This window comes from Pleurodeles waltl, chromosome 3_1, assembly GCF_031143425.1.
Source record: "Pleurodeles waltl isolate 20211129_DDA chromosome 3_1, aPleWal1.hap1.20221129, whole genome shotgun sequence".
NCBI lineage: Eukaryota > Metazoa > Chordata > Amphibia > Caudata > Salamandridae > Pleurodeles > Pleurodeles waltl.
This window is the reverse complement of record NC_090440.1, coordinates 1,710,813,208-1,710,834,912: the sequence shown is the minus strand read 5'-3', so window position 1 is coordinate 1,710,834,912 and position 21,705 is coordinate 1,710,813,208. Positions and strand designations below refer to the sequence as shown.

At 45.2% G+C, this 21,705-nt stretch overlaps 1 protein-coding gene across 7 annotated transcripts in view; it reads right to left on the bottom strand.

Moving 5' to 3' along the window:
* Positions 1-18,567, bottom strand: part of MLPH (melanophilin) — a 368,118-nt gene extending 349,551 nt beyond the window's left edge. For all 7 annotated transcript variants that reach the window (XM_069225566.1, XM_069225571.1, XM_069225568.1 and 4 more), the window contains exon 1: positions 18,414-18,567. The gene's annotated coding sequence lies outside the window, so the exon portion shown is untranslated. The remainder of the gene's footprint in view (positions 1-18,413) is intronic.
* Positions 18,568-21,705: the final 3,138 nt, after the last annotated feature.

Sequence of the window (21,705 nt, the reverse complement as noted above, 5' to 3'; positions counted from 1 at the left end):
AAAGAGGGCACCGGGCAGCCCCTGATCAGCATGAGTGCTCCACAAGACAGCTCTCTGAGGAAGCAGTGGATAGTGAAGTGGAAGGGCACCCACCTGTGAGCCACATGGGTCTGTGGGATACATCCTTGCACAAGAGGGCGACATGTGCTTGACATCGCGCTGACTGTAACAAACAAACTGCTGAGAACATCACCAGACTCTGCCTCATAGAAGAGGGGCATTGGAGGTACTGTGGGTCACTGAGAAGGATGCCAGTAAGGAACAAAGACTGGGTCACTGCTTGGTCTTTGGGGATGCTGGCGAGTCTAAGCCTGAGACTCACGCCCTCTTCTCCCCCCCTACTAGAGGGATAAAGGTAGGCAAACGTGAGAGGGCCATGCTCTGGGGCACACAGGGGAGCCTACTGCCAACTGGCTAGCACACTTGGAACATGTAGTGATGAAGCGAGACAAGAGGCCCAGGCCGCTATCGACAGCCAAGCAGGAAAATATGCCTTTCAGCTGGAAGCATAAGGGGAAGATACAGCAGGCCCGCAGACATCACAAAAACAAAACGATCCGTAAACATGCCCTATTGCCCGCAGACCTGCTGCTGGCAATAAAAGACATAGGGGGTCATTAAGAGTTTGGTGAATGGAAAAGGCCATCCGGCAAGCTCCAGCGGTCAGGTTACCGCAAATGCGGCCCCCTTCCTGCAGGCCCCATTACGAGTTTCCCGCTGGGTCAGCAAGCGGGAAACAGCCCACAACATTGACGCCGGCTCATAATTGAGCTGGTGGCAATGTTGGGGTTGCGTAGGGTGCACCAGCACCCGTAGCGCTTTTCACTGTCTGCAAAGTGAAAAGTGCGACGGGACTGGCCATGGTGGCCCATGCACTGCCCATGTCAAGTGCCTGGGGAGTGCAGGGGCCCCCATGGCGGATTGGGATCATCAGCACCGCCAGGCCATCGGGCAGTAAAAAAGTGGTGGTACTGGCAGTTCGACCATGGCGAATAAACTCACAGACTGCACAGGAGAGCAGAAGATGTGGAAGGAAGGTCCTGCAGGAATTTTATGGGCTTTGTGGGATTCCCAGAAAAGGTGGAGGCAGCCACTGTTGAGTCAAAAGTGGTGGGATTTATTAGAGAAGTTGTGCGCCCCACCAATCTATCCCAACACTTTGCAATAGAAAGGGCACACAGGGTATTCTTATGAGGTTGGGGAACACGGCCACAAAGCATAATAGCAGGAGTGTTAAATTACAAAGGCAGGATGTCATCCTACGAGCAGCACGGTTACACGCCTTAATGAGAGTGGGGAACCAGACCATAATGGTATTCCTGGTCTACATGCTGGAGTTCCATGTGGAGAGTTGAACATTCAACAATGTCAACGCAGAACTGCACAAAAGAGACTATGATGTTCCCAGAGTGATCATGTAGGGCAGACACAGTTCTTTGTGACCCCTGACAAAACAGAATACTGGCTGGATTGCTAGAGAACAACTGGATGAGGAAGAGAGAGAGAAACAAAGAGCTTCCCAAGATGACAAGGGCGTGATTCCCGACTGAGAGGTAGAGGAGACAGTAAACAATGAAGAATCAGCAGGTGCAGAGGGAAGCCCTAAGCACCAGACAATGAGAGTACATAACAATGGCTCATCAAAAGAAAGGACACTAATATGGACACTTTGAGGAGGCCAGATGACGGTCCCAGACCCGTAGATCACTCACAGCTTCCATAGAATCCTGTTTCAGTAGGCTGGCTTGACTAATGTAGTCTGGTTTTGAACTAATAGGACTCGCAACACAGGTTTGAAGGCTTTGATGGAGGCTCGACAGGCACCTCAGGCAGTTGGGGGGCAAGTAGTTTAAAACTTGCAGCATAAGGTGATGGGAAGGGGGAATTGGGATAATGAGGGTGGGAACAACTGAGGTACATGACACACAACAGGTGACAAGATACACCCTGAGGATGTGTATTATGGTCCACTGGGATAACATTGGATATGGGAACGGGGCAGACACTCTCCTTGTTGTCATGGAACCTAAATGGCCTAAATATTGAACTGAAGGGGGGACTGTGGCCAAATACCTGGTGAGACAAAACCCTGACTTATTACTCCTGCAAGAGACACACCTAGCACAAAATAACTGTGGTCTTGTGTGCAAAGGAAAATGTAAGGTACTGGTGCACTCTGGTTTATCATTGGGATCCAGGGGAGCAGAGATCCTGATCTAGCACTCCTACCCACTCACACTCATTAGACCCTTGATGGACCAGAGTGAGTGGTAAGCCGCAATTTACAGAGAGTGGGATGGGCAAAAAAATGACAGCAGCATTATGGTATCACCCACTGGGGCCACAAAAGGACAAGCTAGAGACCCAAATCCAGGGCAAGAAGTAGAAAAGCCATATCAAACCGAACACCTAGGAACTGAACTAGGGAGACTGGAGATGGAGTATATGGAGGCCCTTGAGTCTTTGATGATGGGGAAATATAGCTGATTGGCGAGCACACCAGGCAATTAGTAGAGGACAAGATGGGAAGTCATTAACGACACCAGCAACACCGGATTTATGAATTTGATAATAAGACATATATAAGTTCATATATATATATATATATATGCCACCCAAAATCTAGAATCTTGGAAGAATGATGGGCCTCATTTACGAGAAAATTATGCATGTGGCACTGCAAGCCAGCTTGCTGTGCCGCGCTGCGTTATTTTGAAAGTGCATGAATGTATTTTATTCCCAGAAATACAACACATCCCTATATTTTCCTCAGTGCTGGCGCACAATTGGCAGCCTAGCACAAAAGTAGGCGCCTTTGCACCATGGTGCAAGGATGCCTGCGTTGCAGGGTTGGTTGTTTATGTGCATAAAGGGACACCTTCAGAGCCTCATTTACAAGGAACTGGAGCACCGGCTCTGATGTGTCAGTTTCCTTGCATTGCCCTGCGCCCCCCCTAACAACACCATGGTAGTGCTGTATTTATAATACAGCGCACCATGGCGCTCGTTAGCACAACTGCAATACAATTGTTGACTTATGGGCTGAGATGGTTTCCATAAGTACATGACAACTTAAAGCTGACCTTTTGCCCGTTAATTCCCTGCTAATTCGCATGGTATGCTCTTTTAGTTATTATAGGGCAAAACAAAAGTTGGGGATACACGAAGAATAAGCAAGGCCGGCACCACCAGCCAGTGTTAGCAAAAGCAAAGGTCGAAAGGGTGAAATCAATGACAGTATATTTGTATTGTATAACGATAAGTATTTAATGAAATGTGATTAACCTGACAATTTTAATATTGTATTTGTTTATAATATGTAACAACATCTTTACTGTTGTACTTGTTTTAATAGCCGAAACAAGACTTTCCTAGTGTAAATAAATAAGGTGTGTTCCTCAAAAAAATACTTCCAGCTTTCATGTTTGTTTTCATGGGGTCATTCTTTGACGACTCTTCGTTTAAAACACCTGACAGTAGAGGCGTTTCCAATTGGGCCACATTCTGGCCGAGCTTTTCAAGCACTAAAGGAATTCGATGTTACTTTTTTCAAGTGTGTGGGAGTGGCTTAAAGCCTGGATTAGAACCACACAAATGACAACGCATGCGTATAACGCACATTCTGCATCTCGCCGGGAAGGGAGGTGCTGTGCCCTTCTCCCCTATGAATTTCAAAGCAGCTCTAATGTGCCCACTCCTTTAGTATTCATTAGCTCCTGCAAGTCCCGTGGTTGCGAGAGAGAAGGCCGCTCACTGCAACAGGCTCATTATATCAGGGGCGGTGCGGGGAGCAACCATTTAGGCGGCCTCCTTAACCCCAATTCACCATAAACCCAATGAATATCCGCGCTATGTGAGAAAGTGCGAGGCTCGTCTTCACATTCTTCAGGGCCGCATCATAATGCATTACTCGCGGCTCTACATGAACCAGGGAGAACGTTTACCGCGTCGAGCTTTAAGCACTTGTTTTGGGATAGAAATGCAACTCTATGCACATGGCTAGTTTTTGTGCCTGGGGTTCACATGGTGCATAATCAGCACATTTTGACCCGTGGATTTCTTCTGTATGTGTGCGTACGAGTGCAATTTACACTTTTTGTCCTCTCTATAAATGCACAGATTGGCAACACACGTTCGTGAATGTGACAGGTGAAACAAGAAATTCATTTATTCTGTATATGTTGTGATCAATGTTAATGTGGACCAAAACATTAAGTAAATTATTGAATAGATATTATCAGTATTATATTTGTGTTATGCTTTGCCATTCCGTACATATTGAATAAGATTCATACCTTCTACACTGTGCCCATTTTGGATATTGTTTTGATGTACTCTGCACCTGGGAGCAATCCATTTTATTTTGACAGCTGACTTTCCGTCGAAGTAAAAATTAAAGAAAGCAATAAGGTGTTTCCTTAGTCCTTTCTTCTTTTGGGATAACCAAGCTTAAATCAAGCAGTAAGACAATTTTGCAATTAACAAATGGTCCAAAAAGTTGCCGTGGGTTAGTTACATGGACATTCTAGGTTTTACACAACTGGTGAATATTCTAACCCATGACAAATGACATAGCTCAAGGCGGCTCTTTGCTAAATCACTCAGGGGCATATTTATACTCTGTTTGCGCCGGAATTGCGTCGTTTTTTTTTACGCAAATCCGACGCAAAGCTAACTCCATATTTATACTTTGGCGTTAGACCCGTCTAGCGCCAAAGATCTTGGAGTTTGCGTCATTTTTTAGCGTGGACACCTACCTTGTGTTAATGATATGCAAGGTAGGCGTTCCCATCTAAAAAATGACTCCAAGGCATGTGCGCCTTATTTAAACTCCCTTGCAAAAATGACGCACGAGAGTGGGTGGGTCAAAAAAAATGACGTCCAGCCGCTTTTGCGTAATTTTTTAATGCCTGGTCAGGGCAGGCGTTAAGGGACCTGTGGGCTCGGAAGGAGCCCAGAGGTGCCCTCCCATGCCCCCAGGGACACCACCTGCCACCCTTGCCCACCCCAGGAGGACGCCCAAGGATGGAGGGACCCATCCCAGGGAACTTAAGGTAAGTTCAGGTGAGTATTTTTATTTTTATTTTTTTGTGGCATAGGGGGGCCTGATTTGTGCCCCCCTACATGCCACTATGCCCAATGACCATGCCCAGGGGGCATAAGTCCCCTGGGCATGGCCATTGGGCAAGGGGGCATGACTCCTGTCTGTGCTAAGACAGGAGTCATTTCAATGGGGGTTGGGAGTCAAAAAAAATGGCGCAAATCGGGTTGAGGCTAATATTTTGCCTCAGACCTGACTTGCCCCATTTTTTAACGCCCAAGCTCCATTTTCCCCTACGCCGGCGCTGCCTGGTGTGGGTCATTTTTTTTTACGCACACCAGTCAGCTGCGCCGGCTAACGTCATTCCATAAATAAGGCGCCCGCATGGCGCTTTGGAATGGCGTTAGCCGGCGTTCAAATTTTTTACGCACAACTGCGTTGGCGCAGTTGTGCGTCAAAAAGTATAAATATGGCCCCCAGTGTCCAAATTGCTAAGTAGCAGCCCAGGCACGCATCCACTACATCATGACCGATGAATATAGCTCGAAAACCAACCACTAGACCAAAACAGCTGTTTCTTTGGTAAAAAAAAATCCAAGAACATCCAAGATGGCGCCCGCCTCTGTGCTTACTATGACATATATCTAATGCCTAAATGAGGCCCCATGCTTCCTTTTCCTCTCATCTGTCAATTCCCAGAGACAGTGGTTTAACACACTGGTGAAGATAGGCGGTATAAAGGACTTCGCTTCCTCATGGTCCCTAATTCAGTACACACTGCCCAGGACTCAGAACAGTGGAAGCAGGCCAGACCCCTACTCTTTTTAACAATCATTCACCATGGACACTGTCAGCAAGTCATAAGCAGCAGCAGCCGTTGCAAATCTCAAGGGGGAAATAAATAATCATTTTTTTAAAAATGTACCTTTCTGCCGCCGCTCCGCTCCTCTGCTCTCCTGGTGTCTCAGCAGTTCCTGGGACACCAGCACAGGCTCCGCATGCAAAACTGGTGCTGCTCTCATGCTATACCTAGCATGAGAGCAGCACCAGGATTGGTCTGAGTGCACTGGGATCTGTGCAGTTTCTCCAACCCGGCTGTACAACACAGCCAGATTGGAGAGACCTAAGTGTGCATGTCAGTTTGGCTGGCCGAAGACGGGCGGCCAAACTGACATGCGCATTTAGTGCACTCTATTACTCCTCATCCCATGGCCCAGCTCACCCCTCCCTTCACATACTGGCTGAGCCAACAGCTGTAAAATAAAACGATAATCAAATCTAATTTTATATTTCAGCTGCTGGCTCTTAGCCAGTGTGGAGATGCTCCTCGGCCATTGTGGAGAAGCCACCCCTGGACATGAGCACTTTTTCATGAAATATGGGGGCCTCTGACTAGCAGGAGGTTAGAACTGAACATTAATTAAAACCAAGGGGCAAGACATTGGCAGCAGATCAGACCCCAGTGTTATTAAAGCTGAGCAACCTGACAAAGGCAACATGCCTGAACCCCATTATAATTAGAAATGAAGATCCAAAATGCTGACAGAGCATCAGTACCCTACATTCATTAAAGTGGAAGGCCAAAAACACTGACAACACACCAAAACCCTGCTGTCAGTAAAACTGCAAACACTGACAGCAAACCATTACCCTGTTATCAGTAGAACTGAGGTTACCAGACATGGGCAGCAAACCAGAATCCTTCTATCAGCAGAAGTGTATGTATCAGACACCGTCAGCAAACCAAAACCCTGCTGTCAGTAAAACTGTGGACACCAGACACTGTCAGCAAACCAGACCCCTCCTGGCAGTAGACACGTGAGCAACAGACACAGGCAGCAAACCGAAATCCTGCTGTCAATGGAAATGCAGACAACAGATACTGGCAGCAAATTAGGCATAGGAAGCAAACCAGAACCCTGCTCTCAGTAAAACTAAGGACATCAGATGCTGACAGCAAAACAGAAACCTTCTATCAATAAAACTGCAGAAACCAGACACTGACATCAGGGCTTTAAGTGGGCCAGGTCCCTCCGTGTCTCAGAACTGATAGCAAATAAAGCCCTGTATTCATGCCCCTAACTTTTCTAGGAAGTAACACTGATCATTTTCTAAACAATGCATGTAAAAAACATTGAGTTAATCCATGTCAGCAGTTTACTTTCTGTTTCTAATTCATATGTCTTACTATATATTGCATCCCTTAAGAATGTCAGCTATTTCTAGGACGTTGTGTTTCTGCATTTTTTGGTGTAGCGTGTTGCCATTACACAGAGGTTACTTTGAACTGAATCGCTGCCAGTTGTTTAGAACCAGTTACGGTTGACAGCTCTGGAGTGGAGATTGTGGACCGATCGAGTTACTCACACTATCTTTCAGTGGGTCAAAATGGTGTTCAGGATACATGGTCATGTAATCCTTGGCCTCTGTGCAGAGCACACAGAGCAATAGCCAAATCTTCTAGTTACATTTGTGATCTTGTACAAATGTGTAAGAAGGTCGAACACAATTGGAAAAGAGTATCAAGGCAAAAATAAAATAACATACTGTGCTTACAGGTGAATGGGTGTCTTGTGCATTTGGGAGATGGTGAAACAAAGGCGATTCGAGGCAGTGCATTCATGAGAGAGTGAAAAAGCGAACGGAAGAGGAATAAGATGAGGTGTAAGATATGCAGATGGATGGGATGTGAAGAGAACAAGGTATACATGTCAAGAGTCGAGTGAGAAAAACGGAGCGACTGAGACACTATGAAGACCACTACCTCTCAGCAGACTTCAGTAATGTGTAATTCACAGACTCAATACATTTCAGAATTGAAACATTTTCAACATTATTTATTTACAACAAAATGTTACTCATTTATCTTAAACAGTTAATAACCATTGACAAACATAATAGCTCGGTCTGGTTTTAAGTCTATATATCACCCCATAAGTGCTTGGAATATCCCAGAGGACTTTTGATAGGGTCCTAGGTCGACTGCTGGCATCAAAAATATACAAATAGGTCATCTCATCCTCTTATTGTTGTGGTATGCTTCGCCATACGGGACCTATCCACTCTAGGACAGATCGAGACAACCTTGGTGGACACAACCATAAGCAGGAGGTCATATACACTCAACTGGACAATTGCAGGGATCCAGGTACATGAAAAATATTTTGGGGTATACTACATGAAGAATTTCCACTTTTTTAACAGGGTACCATAGATACCCAGAGAAAGCACGTGAATATTGCATGACGATTTGCACATTGTGAGGTGATTTATCCAATAATATATTGATCATAACAACCAGGTTTGACAGAATTTTTAAGAGAGTTCCATGCAGTGCATTGTGTTGTGCAGGGACACTAGGAAACTGTCAAACATGATGTGCTACTTTTATCAAGAAAGGTTCTTGCTTTTTTTAAACGCCAGAGTAGTCATCATGGGTATTATTTTGTCCTAGTAGTTTGACATCCTGGTATGTCCTTTGACCACGTTCAATCTACTGATTATGTTAATAAATATAATCTCGTGCAACATGGCATTTTGATAAAAAAAAGTCTGTGGCTGAAGGGCGGAGTCCCTTGTCTGGTCCTTGATACAAGAGTAGCCAATAGTCAGGGTAAGTGAGAGCATTGAATGAGAGTGTGCCCATGTGCATGAATATGAGTATGATAAGTCATACTATTGTGTTATGTCTCACGTTGCACCTGGATCACAAAAAAATAGAATAATGTATTTTTGCAGTGTCCACTGCCCATAGAAGTGTTGTTCCGCACCCTTGCAACAGAATTACAAATAGCATATTCATCTTCATATCTCTGCAGGTTCCATAATACTACCAAGCAGGCCAGGAAACACTATTCACATTCCTTAGTGTGATACATAGAATGAGTGGACTGTAGTAAGGGACACCAGCACCAGTATAACCTTGACAATGGCCTTTGATCAGAATAGGCATGAGTAAAGGCCGAAACATGTAGGTGAGGTATAAGTGGATGGATGGTTCATTAAATCTCATCTAACGTCCATAAAACACAATTTTAATTATATATTGGGTACCTCAAGTGGAAATTCCCTAAGTAGTATACCCCAATATATATTTAATGTACCTGGATCCTTGCAATTGTCCAGCTGATTTTATCTGAACTCCCACACATTAGTTGAATCATCCAAGATGGCAACTACTCACCTTGTGTCTAGGTCACCGATTATGAAGCATGCCACAACAATAAGTGGGTGAGGAGACCTATTCAGATCTTTTGGATACCTGCAATTGACCTAGGACTGTATCAAGAGTCCTTTCTGAAAACCCAAGTGCCTGTGGTGTGATATATTCTTCTAAGGGATGCTGTGTTGAGGTTTTAAAACGCCACGCTCTCCAGGTGTATATATGCTTTTAGGTGTATGTCAGTTGTTCTATTATATATCAGAATGCAATAACAGAAAGTTCAGAAAGCTACCAAAATACCGGTCGGATGGCACACTGTGGAAATCACTGTACTTTAGTTTATGTGTATGAGCTAAACGCTTAACTACAAAGGCAAGGCCCTTTTAGAGACCCCCCACTTTTGGCATTACACTTAAAGCCTTGGCTGACAGCAAACCAGACACGTACAGAAGATAAAAGAAAAACCTGCTGTCGGCAAAATTGGTGACACCAGACACTTACAGCAAACCAGAACCCAGCTGTCAGTTAAATTGGGGGAACCACACTCTGACAGCATATCTGTCCTCCATTGTCGTTAACAATGAAGACCCAGTCTCAGCAGGAGTCAAGAAACAGAGTGACACCGGAGCTGGATGGAACTTACATTTATACCAAGGGCTCTGGTAACTTAGCGGTAGGCCAAAAGTGCAACCATTTAAAGTAAATGTAACAAACACAAAAGGCAATTCTCATACAAGGTAGCAGGCCTAAACAAGGACATCTTAAGGACTTTGGGGCCCAGGTCCAAATGCATTTCAGGGGCCCCTGTCCAGAACAGTTTTGAATTTATGATTCAATTTCAGCTCTTTCATGCCCTCTTTGGCCAGGTCACTGACATTGCTCAGGAACGCTCGTCCAAATTCTAAATGTGTTCACAGCTAATATTCAGGGATAGTGATGTGTGTTTTCAATATTGTAACACAGCAGCAACTCACTAATATTACTGCAAATTACCTCTGTGACACACATCTATTTCTCATTTGTGAGGTCATGTTTGATCTAAAAAAACTTTTTATTGGATGCTGCATGAAGTATAAACACACCATTTCTCTGCAACATGTCTGTAGTAGACTCTCACACATAACTCACATTAAAATAAGTTGGGAGCAATTAAGAACAATATTTAAAACAATCTGTTTCAGGATTATTCAAGGTCATCAGGACAAGACTCTCTGCAGGAAAGAGTTGGCTCTTTCATGGGGGCCCCCATAGGCTGGGGCCCTGAGCCAAAGCCTCATTTAGCCATGCCTGAAAACCCCACTGACAATAAAACTATAATAAAGCACACCCAGTACTGGAAGCAGATAAAGGCCCTCATTACAACTTTGGCGGACGGCAACCGCCGCCCGCCAAGTTGTAACCGCTGTGCGGCCGCCAATGCGTCTGCACTCCCGCGGTGGCCATCATGACATCCCCGCTGGGCCGGCGGAAACCGAGTTTCCGCCAGCGGGCCCAGCGGAGATGTTGCCCGCAACATGGGAGCTGGCTCCAAATGGAGCCGGCGGTGTTGCGGCCATGCGATGGGTGCAGTTGCACCCATCGCGCTTTTCACTGTCTGCTGTGCAGACAGTGAAAAGCTATATGGGGCTGTGCCAGGGGGCCCCTGCACTGCCCATGCCAATGCCGTGACTCCTCTTTCTGCCAGCTTTTTCATGGCGGTTCCTACCGCCATGAAAAGGCTGGCGGGAGGGGGACTCATAATCCCCCCGGCAGCGTTGCAAGCAGCGCTGCCCTGGAGGATTAAATCCGCTGGGACCAATGTGGTGGAAAACCGCTGCTGTCGTAATCTCCGAGTTTGTACCGCCAGCCTGTTGGCGGTACAACCTCCAGAACAGCCCTGGCGGTCTTTGACCGCCAGGGTTGTAATGAGGGCCAAAGTCTTATGCAATTAAACTGGGTATTGTTTTCTGCACATGGTCAGCAGTGGCGGCCATCTCGTATTTAGAATGCGGTGGGCAGGAGGGGGGAATACAATAAAAATAAAAAAAATAAAAAGGCAACTACCTGGTGAAGATCTCTTCTTGCGTTGCGTCGTCTCTCACAGCTCTGACGTGCGATGTCACGGGAACCAGAAAACTGCACAAGCCAATCCTGACGCTGGTTTCATGCTGGTAACCAACATGAAACAGCTGGTGGCAGCGGGCTCTCTCAGTGCTCACCAGAGCCCTGGAGGCCTGTGCCTTCTCTAACCCAGCTGTCTTAAGAGAGCTGGGTTAGAGAAGTTTAAAGTGTGCATATGTGGCTGGCCATCGCAAGACGGCCGGCCAAAGGGACATGCGCACTTTAAACATGTGCACAGCTCCCAGCTGCCACTCGGCAGCAATTGTCCATGCCCCATCCTAACATTCGGTTCAGGACGGGGCGTTGAAAAAAAAAATGGTAATAAACAAAGTTTAGTAGCATTTTATTTTTCTGTTATTGAGGGCATTTTGTTGGCAGGGCAACGCACCTCCGCCTCGTGGTGGGGCCGCCCCTGACGACCAGAACGCTGTTATATAACACCTAGGGATTAAAGGACAAGCATCAGACCAGCACCAAAACACCACCGTCATAAAAGCTGAGGATTCAAGACTCTAGTATGAAGCCAGGACTCTGGGGCCACACACACTAGTAACAGGTGAGTATTTCATTGTCATTAAAATGACAGTGGTCAGGCTCCCATTGTCAATATAAACGAGGCTCTGCGAAGTTATGGCAGCCAGCCAGAATTACTACTGCGTGCGTTAGAGGGGCGTGTGAAACGTAGACTGTGTGCGAGCTCACCATTTGACCATGTATTGACTTTCAACCTTAACTTGATTGCCCCGTATACTTCTTTCTTGGCCCCTTAGTGAACATGCACTTCTCGGTTTGAGCGCTAGGCATAACTTTGTCAAAAACACAAAACCTATTTAAAATACCGTATCCAATACACATTTTCATTAACCGGACCAAATAAAGGCTGATATGTTCTAGTGCTTAATTTAGTTTTATTGTACTGCATCTCTGAGAAAAATGAGAGTTTTAAATGTACGGGAGATACCTTAATAATCAGATCAGTTATAGATTTTCGTTCTAGAGAGCCAACAATGGTGACATGCCTTCAGGTTACAACACGTTAAAACTGTTAGGGAAAAAACGGTGGTAGAACTATAGAGCAGTAACGGTTGAGTACTGGGAAAGCTGCGTTTTCGCACCATCTGAGGTATTTGTTACCTCATATGGAACGGCTGCTGTTGCTTACCCACTAATATCACGTGGCACATTTCACGATGACAATAACAGAGCTTAGGTGTGGTACACTGGCTCTTGTAATCACTTCTCCACAAGGTAAATATAACAAGCGTTTTATGGCAGATATTGTTGCAGGTGAGGTTCAGGCGCTCCCTCCTGCTGGATATCAAACATTCAATTTCTTTCTGTTCCCGGATATGCATTCTCCCACTGCGCTGATCTAGCCTGGTTGATTCACCAGATACTTGCACTGCAATAACTCTGTTTCCACAGAAGTTCACTCAGAGTTGGAATACCTGAACACTTGCCTAGAGAATTCGAAACATGCAATCAGGCTTTTGTCCATGCCGAGGAATCCAAACTGACCAAAGTACATTATTGAGGAGCTACTTATCACCAGGGCCAGGGGCAACACTTGTCCATTGATCCCTTCTGTCTATGTGCGGCCTTTCACAGGCTGGATCACACCATTCTCGACCAATGACTAAAGTCTCCTCACAGAAATGGATTGACAGCTCTCCAGTGACCATCCATTGCTAGCTTATGACTGACACATTAAATTGCTTCTCACTGGTCATCCCCGTCACAAGTAGTGTGCCATCGTATTTCCGCACATGGACCTACTCTTCAAGGCCCCCCTGGCCCCCAACCATTCCAGCAGCTTCCACGTCTGTGCTGGTGATGACAAGATCCACATCAGAATATGTGCGCAATCATCAGAACGTGATGGAGCGCTTCACGCTTGCCTAACAATGTGCCTTGCTAGGGCAACCTACTAGATTCAACGGTCATACTGCATGTTCTCCCTGCTAGCCTAAGATTATGGGCCTCATTACGAATCTAGTGGTCCTGGGACCGCCAGACTCACAATGGTGGGTGGACCGCAGTGAAAGCAGCGGTCCGGCCTCCATATTAGGTGCGCCGACACTGCCAGGTTGCTGACAGTCAACAGCCTGGCAGTCTCGGCAGTCTTAATCCACCATGGTTTACTAGTCCCCTTTCTGCCAGCCTGTGCATGAAAGGGGGCATCGGGGCCCCAGGAGAGCCCATACACTGCCCATGCACTTTTGCATGGGCAGTGCAGAGGCCCCCATGGACAGTCCTGTCACGCTTTTCACTACCTAAATTACGGGCAGTGAAAAGCGTGATGGGTGGTGTTGCACCCGACACACGCAACATTGCTGCCGGCTCGATTACGAGCCGCCGTCAATGTTGTGGTGAGATTTCCGCTGGGCCGGCAGAAAACTTATAATAGGGCCCGCGCAGGGAAGGTGTAGGTGGTCATCCCAATGTGGGACTTTGGCGGGCAGCCTCCACCGCCCGCCAAAGTCGTAATGAGCCCCTTTGGCTGTAGTTCTACTAAGGATTCCATTACTTCTTTGACTCGTCAGTGGGAGCTGTGGAGTCAAGGGTCTCCCTCGCAGGAGTTGGTGTGAAGGTTGTTGTCAGATGTCATAGATTACACATTACCAAAGTTAAGATACACGATTGTTCACTTACAGGTATTTAATTTCAAAATTGATGTATATTTTAATGCCCATTTGATTAATAGCATAGCACAAATACAGTACTGCAAAGAAAAAAACTAGAAAATTCTGACCATAACCTTTAAGCAGAAATGACGTCAAACAAAAAAATGTGAGGGCTACTGCTTCCTTAAAACTCCATTAGCTCATGCAATCCAACAAGAGAGTAAAATGTTTGGCATCTGTTAGCATTACTCATGATACTTATAGTCTGGCAGGTACACAGAAAGGGATGACTCAGTGTTAGTCTATGGAGTGGTTTTATTCTTTGAGTGGAATTGTGCTTCTATTAATGAAGTTCTTTGTACTGGGAGGACGCTGCTTATGCTCCTCAGTTGGCAAATTTAACCAAGGTCTTGGGACAGATTGTAATTTGCTTCTTGATATTTGTTTGATTTCCCATGTCATCATCAAACGTTTCTGATGCGCGTCTGGTCCCTGAACCTGATTAGCCTTTGCTTAGGAGCCAGAGGACAACAAAAGGGTATGTTGGAGATTGGACACTTGCATGTTAACAGCCACCGTGGTGCACAACAGTGCATATTTTTTTTCCTGACAGTCATGGTTGAAATCTTTCAGCCTGCTGGCAATCCCACCTGCCCCGGACCTCATTAGTGTCCACTGAGCTCTGACAACTCAACGTTAATCTGGATGTAGTTAAAATGACCAGCATAGCAGACCTTGATATCATTTGTTGGACAAAAAATAATTGTTTATGGTGCACTTGGGTACACACCTTAGCACATTGATGGTGGTCATGGGTCTCTTGTCAATGCCCTCAAGTGGGAGATATTATAATGTGGCGGTTCCCAGAGTGGTCCCATTTCAGGAGCAAGAAGGATGTTGAACACAGGCTGTCATTAGGGCACCCAGAGTCTTGGGTACATGGTTTCTTGCACTTTGCTACAGGGAGGGTGTAACACAAGGAAGGGTGACCACACAGATGGCTCACCAGTATGTTACCAGTATCTCTCTTGACCAGCTGGTGAGTGTCTCCTTCAGGTCTGAGCTATCCTGTCAAATGGGATGGTGCCATGTTCTCAGGATGTCTTTGGGGCTACTACTGATGTATTATTTCGCTGGCTGTTGCTTTGCAAGCTGACAGACAGAGCAGGACCATGTGGAGGGTAGCTAACAAGTTTGATTCTAGATGGGAAGGAAGTGAGAGTAACATTAGGACCACACTTACTTCAGAGGTCTTGATGGGTCATGAAATGATTCGAGATACTGGTTCTCCAGAGCCTGTATTAATGCAACAGTGGGAAGCAATGTATGACTCGAAACCATTGTTGTATGCTACAGTCTATACATTGTAGGGCTGACTAGAATTAGGTGATTTTAAAGTGTGTGCTTTACAAAAAATAGATGTTCCTCTTTTACAACACCTGTTTACAGTCCTCAATGTTGAAGGTGTTCACTGGGTGTTTCCTGGAGGTGCAGTTAAGGGAGCAACTAAGGTACAAATGTGTTCCCCAAAAGTTGTACTAATAGTTGTTGAAATGCCCTGTGGAGCACATGAGGGGGAATGCATTTGCTTGGGTGGCAGTGGACCTCAGTCAAGGAAATCTTGAGCTTGGCCTGGAAAGGTTGTAGACCCCCAACACCTTGTGATGCCCCAGTAGCCTTACGATACGTGCACTTGGGAGGTCGAATGTTGACCTTAGCATGTTGGAGGCCCAGCAATGTTTTGTGAAGGTCGACCAAGTGGTCCTCCCAGCAGGAACTGAACCCTTAAATGTCTCACATGGTAGGCGAAACATAATGTGCTCAGTCCGGAGAAGACGATGTTCATTGACCTTTGGAAAGCAACAGATATGTTCTTTAACCCACATGCTGGTACCTGAAACTGAATTATTCACTATCTCATGTGGAACAGATCATTATCCTTGGACCTTTGGGTCTTCGGGACAGGGCAGTTTGCCAGTATCCACAATGCAGTTTTAATGAGCCCAGGAACTGAGTAAACCCTAACTTGTCAATGAGCTCACGTGGAAATAAGTTTATCTGTTTTAGTGGCAAAAGTGAGCTCTCAGAAGTCCAGAAAAAACCTTAAGCTTGTCAATCTTTGCCCTGTTAGCCATACAAGGGGACTTACTAGTGAACTCTGGGAGGGTTTTCGTGACACTAACTTTTCACCTTTTTGTAAGATTCACTTTATGCAGTCACAGACTGTGCAAGGCAACCAAAATGTTTCAATTTGTCTGGCAAGCTGCTGCGATTTTCAATCTTATGATTACCCCACCGTTTCAACACTGAATATAGGGAATAAAAGGAGGAGCACAGCTTTTTCAAAGCTATGCAATACCTCCATTGAGATATCTTTTTCACTCCTTAGAGGAGGAAAGAGATGGCATACTCCTTTTCACATCAGATACCATTTGATTGATAAGGAGGGCTACCATGTTCATTTTTCATTGATATGGATTGACCTGTTGAATAGGAACATCTAATGAGTTTCAGAATTAGTTAGCTCTTTCTCCAGACGGAGTCTGATCCAGTCTACTTCTATTTCGATGTGTTTGGCTTGACCTAATAGAATCCATGTTCTGAATCTCTAGCTTAGCAATTCATTGTCAATGTTGTTCAATGGCATATTCATAATTGCATTAGTCTGTGGATGGTACTTGCAATCTTGCAGATCAATGTTATCGGTTGGCAGCATCTATGATCTCCTCCAGTAGGAGCATACATTATCTAAATGTCTCTAAGGGTCAAATATTAGCTTCAGGCCCCCAACGCCATGGGTATCTTCCGGGTCTTCCCTGGTATCAAAGTTTTTTATAATCATAACTTGTGGGAAAACTCCAGGGTCATGAAAATGGGATTGCGGTTCAGTGAAGGTCGGGTAATCTTGATGATCAGTTTCTCACAACACACTGGCTTTTCTATGCTGTTCAACCCTCCTGGTTGGTGAAATTGACCAACATCATTTTAAATATTTTTTTTCTATAACATGTTGATTTTGTGCATTACAATAATGATTTCGGGTGCCTCTGAGGTTATTGAGTCTTGGGTACCTAGTAACCAGGAGCCATCACACAGCAAGCAGGTCCTTTAGCTTTGTTCCTGACAGTTGCAGTCAAAATATTCTAGTCCCCTTGTGGCCCTGGGAAGTTAAGTATTTATTTCAACAGCTATTAAGTCTTCCACTTCCATACCATCCAAAGTGACATATAAAGTCGGCCTCTCAAAACCGATTGTTCTTCTACCTGGGGAGACAGAAGTGGCTTTGTGGTGAACCCTGCATTTGCAATGCTCCAACATTTCGACTCTTCACCTTTAGACGAACTTCAGAAAATATAAAAAAAAAGTCCTGAAGGCCTTCCATTTCATCGAGTTGCACTGCTTAGATTTACGCCACTATTCGTAGATAAACATATTAACGTGTTTTAGGCATCTCTTATGCCATTTTCAAGCACTATAAATAACAAGTATCAATGTAACTCAACTGACCAACCTCGAAAGGATGAAAGGCGGACTCGGCTTTGCCAGGACTCAGAATGATGACCTGCAAATCTCCAATTAATTCGCCATAGAAAGCATTCAACTCACTGAGGCAACTGGTCTTTAAAGTCGTGTGAATGTGCCATCCTCTGACCACAACTCAGTGAGAGCACTTCCTCCTTCTCTGGTGCCCTATAAAATGCCCTGTGCTATCCCCAGACAGCCCGAGTGCTTAACAAAAACAATAAATGAAATATGAATACATAAATGAGACCAATAATTTGTGAATTCATTCCGCATGAGTATCTATTTATCTCATTTTTTTGATCTTTTGTCGGATTTTAGCACTGGAAGCAATGCTCAACTATGGACCTCTTCTTAACAAGGAATGAATAATTTTCCCACCTGCTTTGTAAATGCAATATAGTTTTTAGTTCCTAATTCTGTTTTACATCAGACAAAACCCACATTCTCTTTGTGTACACTTACAGCATTGTCTGAGATTCAGGAAATGCCACATATCTCCCCTGAAGGAAGCTCAAGAAAGACGTCGAAAGAGACTTATGCAGCAATAACGAGGTGAAAGGTGTACTATGGTATTCCGAATCAGTACTTTTCATGGTGTTTAAACCCTTTAGTCATTAAACATTTTTTGCATATATTGGCACAATGGATGTGCTTACGCCGCACTTTAGGATTACTAAACGTGTAAATAACATCTGTTACTATCACCGAATTTATTTTTTCTCTATAATACAGCCTGCGGTTTGAAAACGTTCCGAATGGAGATACTGTATAGTGGTGCCAGTTCTCCACAGCAAGTGTCCATAAAACGTCAGCATTAATAGCGCAGTGTGAGTTACAGACCCATCCCAGATCCCGGGTAATGAATGACACAGACAGAGCTTTGCATTGAAAGCATGTACACACATCTGGGATACACAGATAAGGGAGAGTTGGTACAGTCTATGCGTCCCTACTTTCTTACCTTGGCGCGGTGGCAGGCGGCGGCTGGCAGAGTCGTGGGCAGGAAAGCCTCCTTCTGAGCCCAATACACCCCTCTCATCACCCGCCAGCGTCACATGCTCGATTAGTCCAAGTCTGGACTGCGACGCACTTCCCCTGCTTGAGCCAAACAAACGGGGAGGGGACGGGCCGTCCGGGACACTCCTGTGGGCGGGATCGGTGCCCGCATGGGGGCAGGACTGGCACTGACAGGGAAGAGATCAGAGCAGGATTAGCCCAGATCCACCTGCTGCGCACAGGGAGGGCAGAGATCTGCCGCCCACTAACAGAAACACCTGGTGGTGTTCTCTCTAAAAGGCTGGTTGAACTGGGAAGCAGTCAGTTAGATAGGCTCAGTTATGTACCAGACTTTCCCCATCTCTACGATTTACCTTTTAGGACAGAGTTTGCAGCTCTTTCTGTCACAGTCCTACCAGGATTTAAGACGTAAGCCAGATTTGTGACTGAGTCTGCCCCACTGATCTCTACGGGCACCAGCCTGGTCCGTTTTCCCGAAGGCCGGTCCCCCTTGAATAGTCCTAACTGTTGCAGGAATGCTCAATAAAGTGGACGGCATGAATTAATGTAGAAAACTAATACACACTTTTGAAGGTGCGCCTACTTGAGTGGCCTTCAATGTTCCGAAAGTGTACTATTAAACAGTTTATTAATGTAAAATGTTGCGCTTATGTTTGATTAATGTAGTAATATGTCATATTAAGGGTTATGCATTAGGTTAGCTTTATCACTCGTAGGCCTTAACTTAGCGAGGTCTTGGGGCAAGTTGCACAGCCTCATTAAATTGTGATTTTCCACTTTGCTGACCAAGTGTTGGTAGTTGAAATTCTCATGAGAACTGCTTGCTGGAATATGTTGTACTAGCTATGGATACATTGTATAACATAGTATGTGTAAGAATGACCTTCCCAGGAGAAGACATTGGAGACACTGACTGGAGTATAAGCTGCAACAATATTTATACCTTACAAGCCAAGTGATGGGAATGGGAGAAGAGGAGCCAATCATTGACATGTGAACAGTATACTAGTAAATTCATGAATTTGGAGTTTTATTTTCATTGGACTTAATACAAACTTACGATTCTTTGACCAATGCAAAGAGGGAAGTAGTTTTAGGAAATCTAACTTAGCGAGACTGCACCAAGAGGAGATGCCCCATTCTTCCCAATCTTCTTGAGTGTTTAGTTATTATTATTTTCCAAACTGTATGAAGAGACTTTACTTTTTCTTTAACTTTAATGCTGAGTCCTGATGCCTTGCTGACCGAACTGACGAAGACTTTCACAGCTTGCTGAACCATACTGAAGCAAGGTATAAGACAATGTTACTGATTGTTATGTCTATTTGCTTTTGCCCCAAGGTACCAACCGCTAATTTTGACAGAGCCATAGTTGGATGTTTTCTAAATTTGTGTTGACTAACTTGTTTTGCATGAAGTCCAAACATGCTATTCTAATCTGAAGTTAGTTGGATTTTCACTGGTGATGCTCGCTATTTGTAATAACAGTTGATGTCTATTAGAAATGGCGTCTCTAGTTGGCAGAGGTATGCACCCTTGTCCAAGTAGGGACCACAATCCTAGTCAGGGTAAGTCATGCACAATCCAAATTATCCTGTGCCCACCCTCTGGTAGCTTGCCACTGAGCAGTCAGGCTTAACTTAGAAGGCAATGTGTAAAGTATTTGTTCAAGAAATCATGCAATAACACAGTGAGAACATCACAGAAAGGCACCACCCAGGTTTAGAAAAATATAAGATATTTATCTGATTAAATGCAGGTCAAATCAATCAAGATTTGATAAGTACACATTGAAATATCACTTTTGAAATGATAAAAAGAGTCTTTAGTTCTTAAAAGCAACAATGGTCTCTTGCAAGCACAAAGTACCTGGTTTGCGTCAAAATTACACGCAGAGGAGGAGATGCGTGGAAAACGAAGGGTATGTGTCGATTTCCAGGTGCACTCAGATGATTTGTCAATTCCTTTCCACGTGGCAAGGGCTTTGTGTTGAATTCTGGCACGCAGGCTTGAATCCTCTTTGTGAAATCCTGGGCGTGCTGGACGAAGTCACAGGTGCTGCGGTGATCTGGTGGGTGATGCGGGGAAGTTTCTGTCACACGGCTGAGGCTGCATCGATTCCTCTCGCAGGAAGTCAGGCTGCGTCGTTCCAGCTCGTGATGCGTCGTTCCGGTGGGCTGTGTGTCGAAGTTCCGGTTGCAGCACTGGCACTGCGTCAATCTCCACTCAGTGAGCCGAGCTGTGATATTACGGTTCGGCAATGCAGTGATTTTCTCACTGCTGGGCAGGATGTGCATCAATTCTGGTAGGCTATGTGTCGATTTTTGCTGCACAAGGAGTTTCTTTGCAGAGATGAAGTCTTTTTGGCCCTGAGACGTCATGAAACAGGAGGCAAGCTCAATCCAAACCCTTGGAGAGCACTTCTCAGCAGAGCCAGAAGCCAGCAAGGCAGCAGTCCTTCACAGCAAAGAAGTCCAGGTGAGTCCTTTGGGCAGCCAGGCAGCTTCTCTTGGTAGTTTGCATGTTCTGGTGCAGAATGTCTTCCCAAGAAGTGCCTTGGTCAAGAAGTGCCTTAGTTGGTGGGGTCAGGGACCCAGTTTATATATCCAAAAATGCCTTTAAAGTGGGGGAGACTTCAAAGCGTGGTTTGAAGTGCACTAAGTCCCCTTTCAATACAACCCTGTCTGCCAGGGTCCCAGTAAGGGGTTTGGCAGTCCATTTTGTGAGGGCAGGCCACTGTCCTTTGAAATGTAAGTGTCAGGCCGTCCACCCTCCCAGCCCAGGAAGACCCATTCAGTATGCAAATGAATGCAGGTGTGACTGAGTATCCTGTGTTTGTGGTTGTCTGGGTGAAATGCACAAGAGAGCTGTCAACCAGCCCAGCCAGATGTGTATTGAAGACAGACTGTAAGGCACAGAAGGATTTTAAGTGTAGAGAAATATTCACTTTCTAAAAGTGGCATTTCTAGAATAGTAATATTAAATCCAACCTCACCAATAAGCAGGATTTTCTATTACCATTCTGGCCATACTAAATATGACCTGGTTGCCCCCATCAGATCACAATCTACCACTCAAACAGTATATGAGGGCAGCCCTAATGCTATCCTATTAAAGGAGCAGGCCTCAAAGTAGTGGAAAATGAATTTAGAAGTTTTCCCATACCAGGACATATAGAACACACATGTTCATGTCCTACCTTTTACCTACATAGCACCCTGCCGTATGGGTTACCT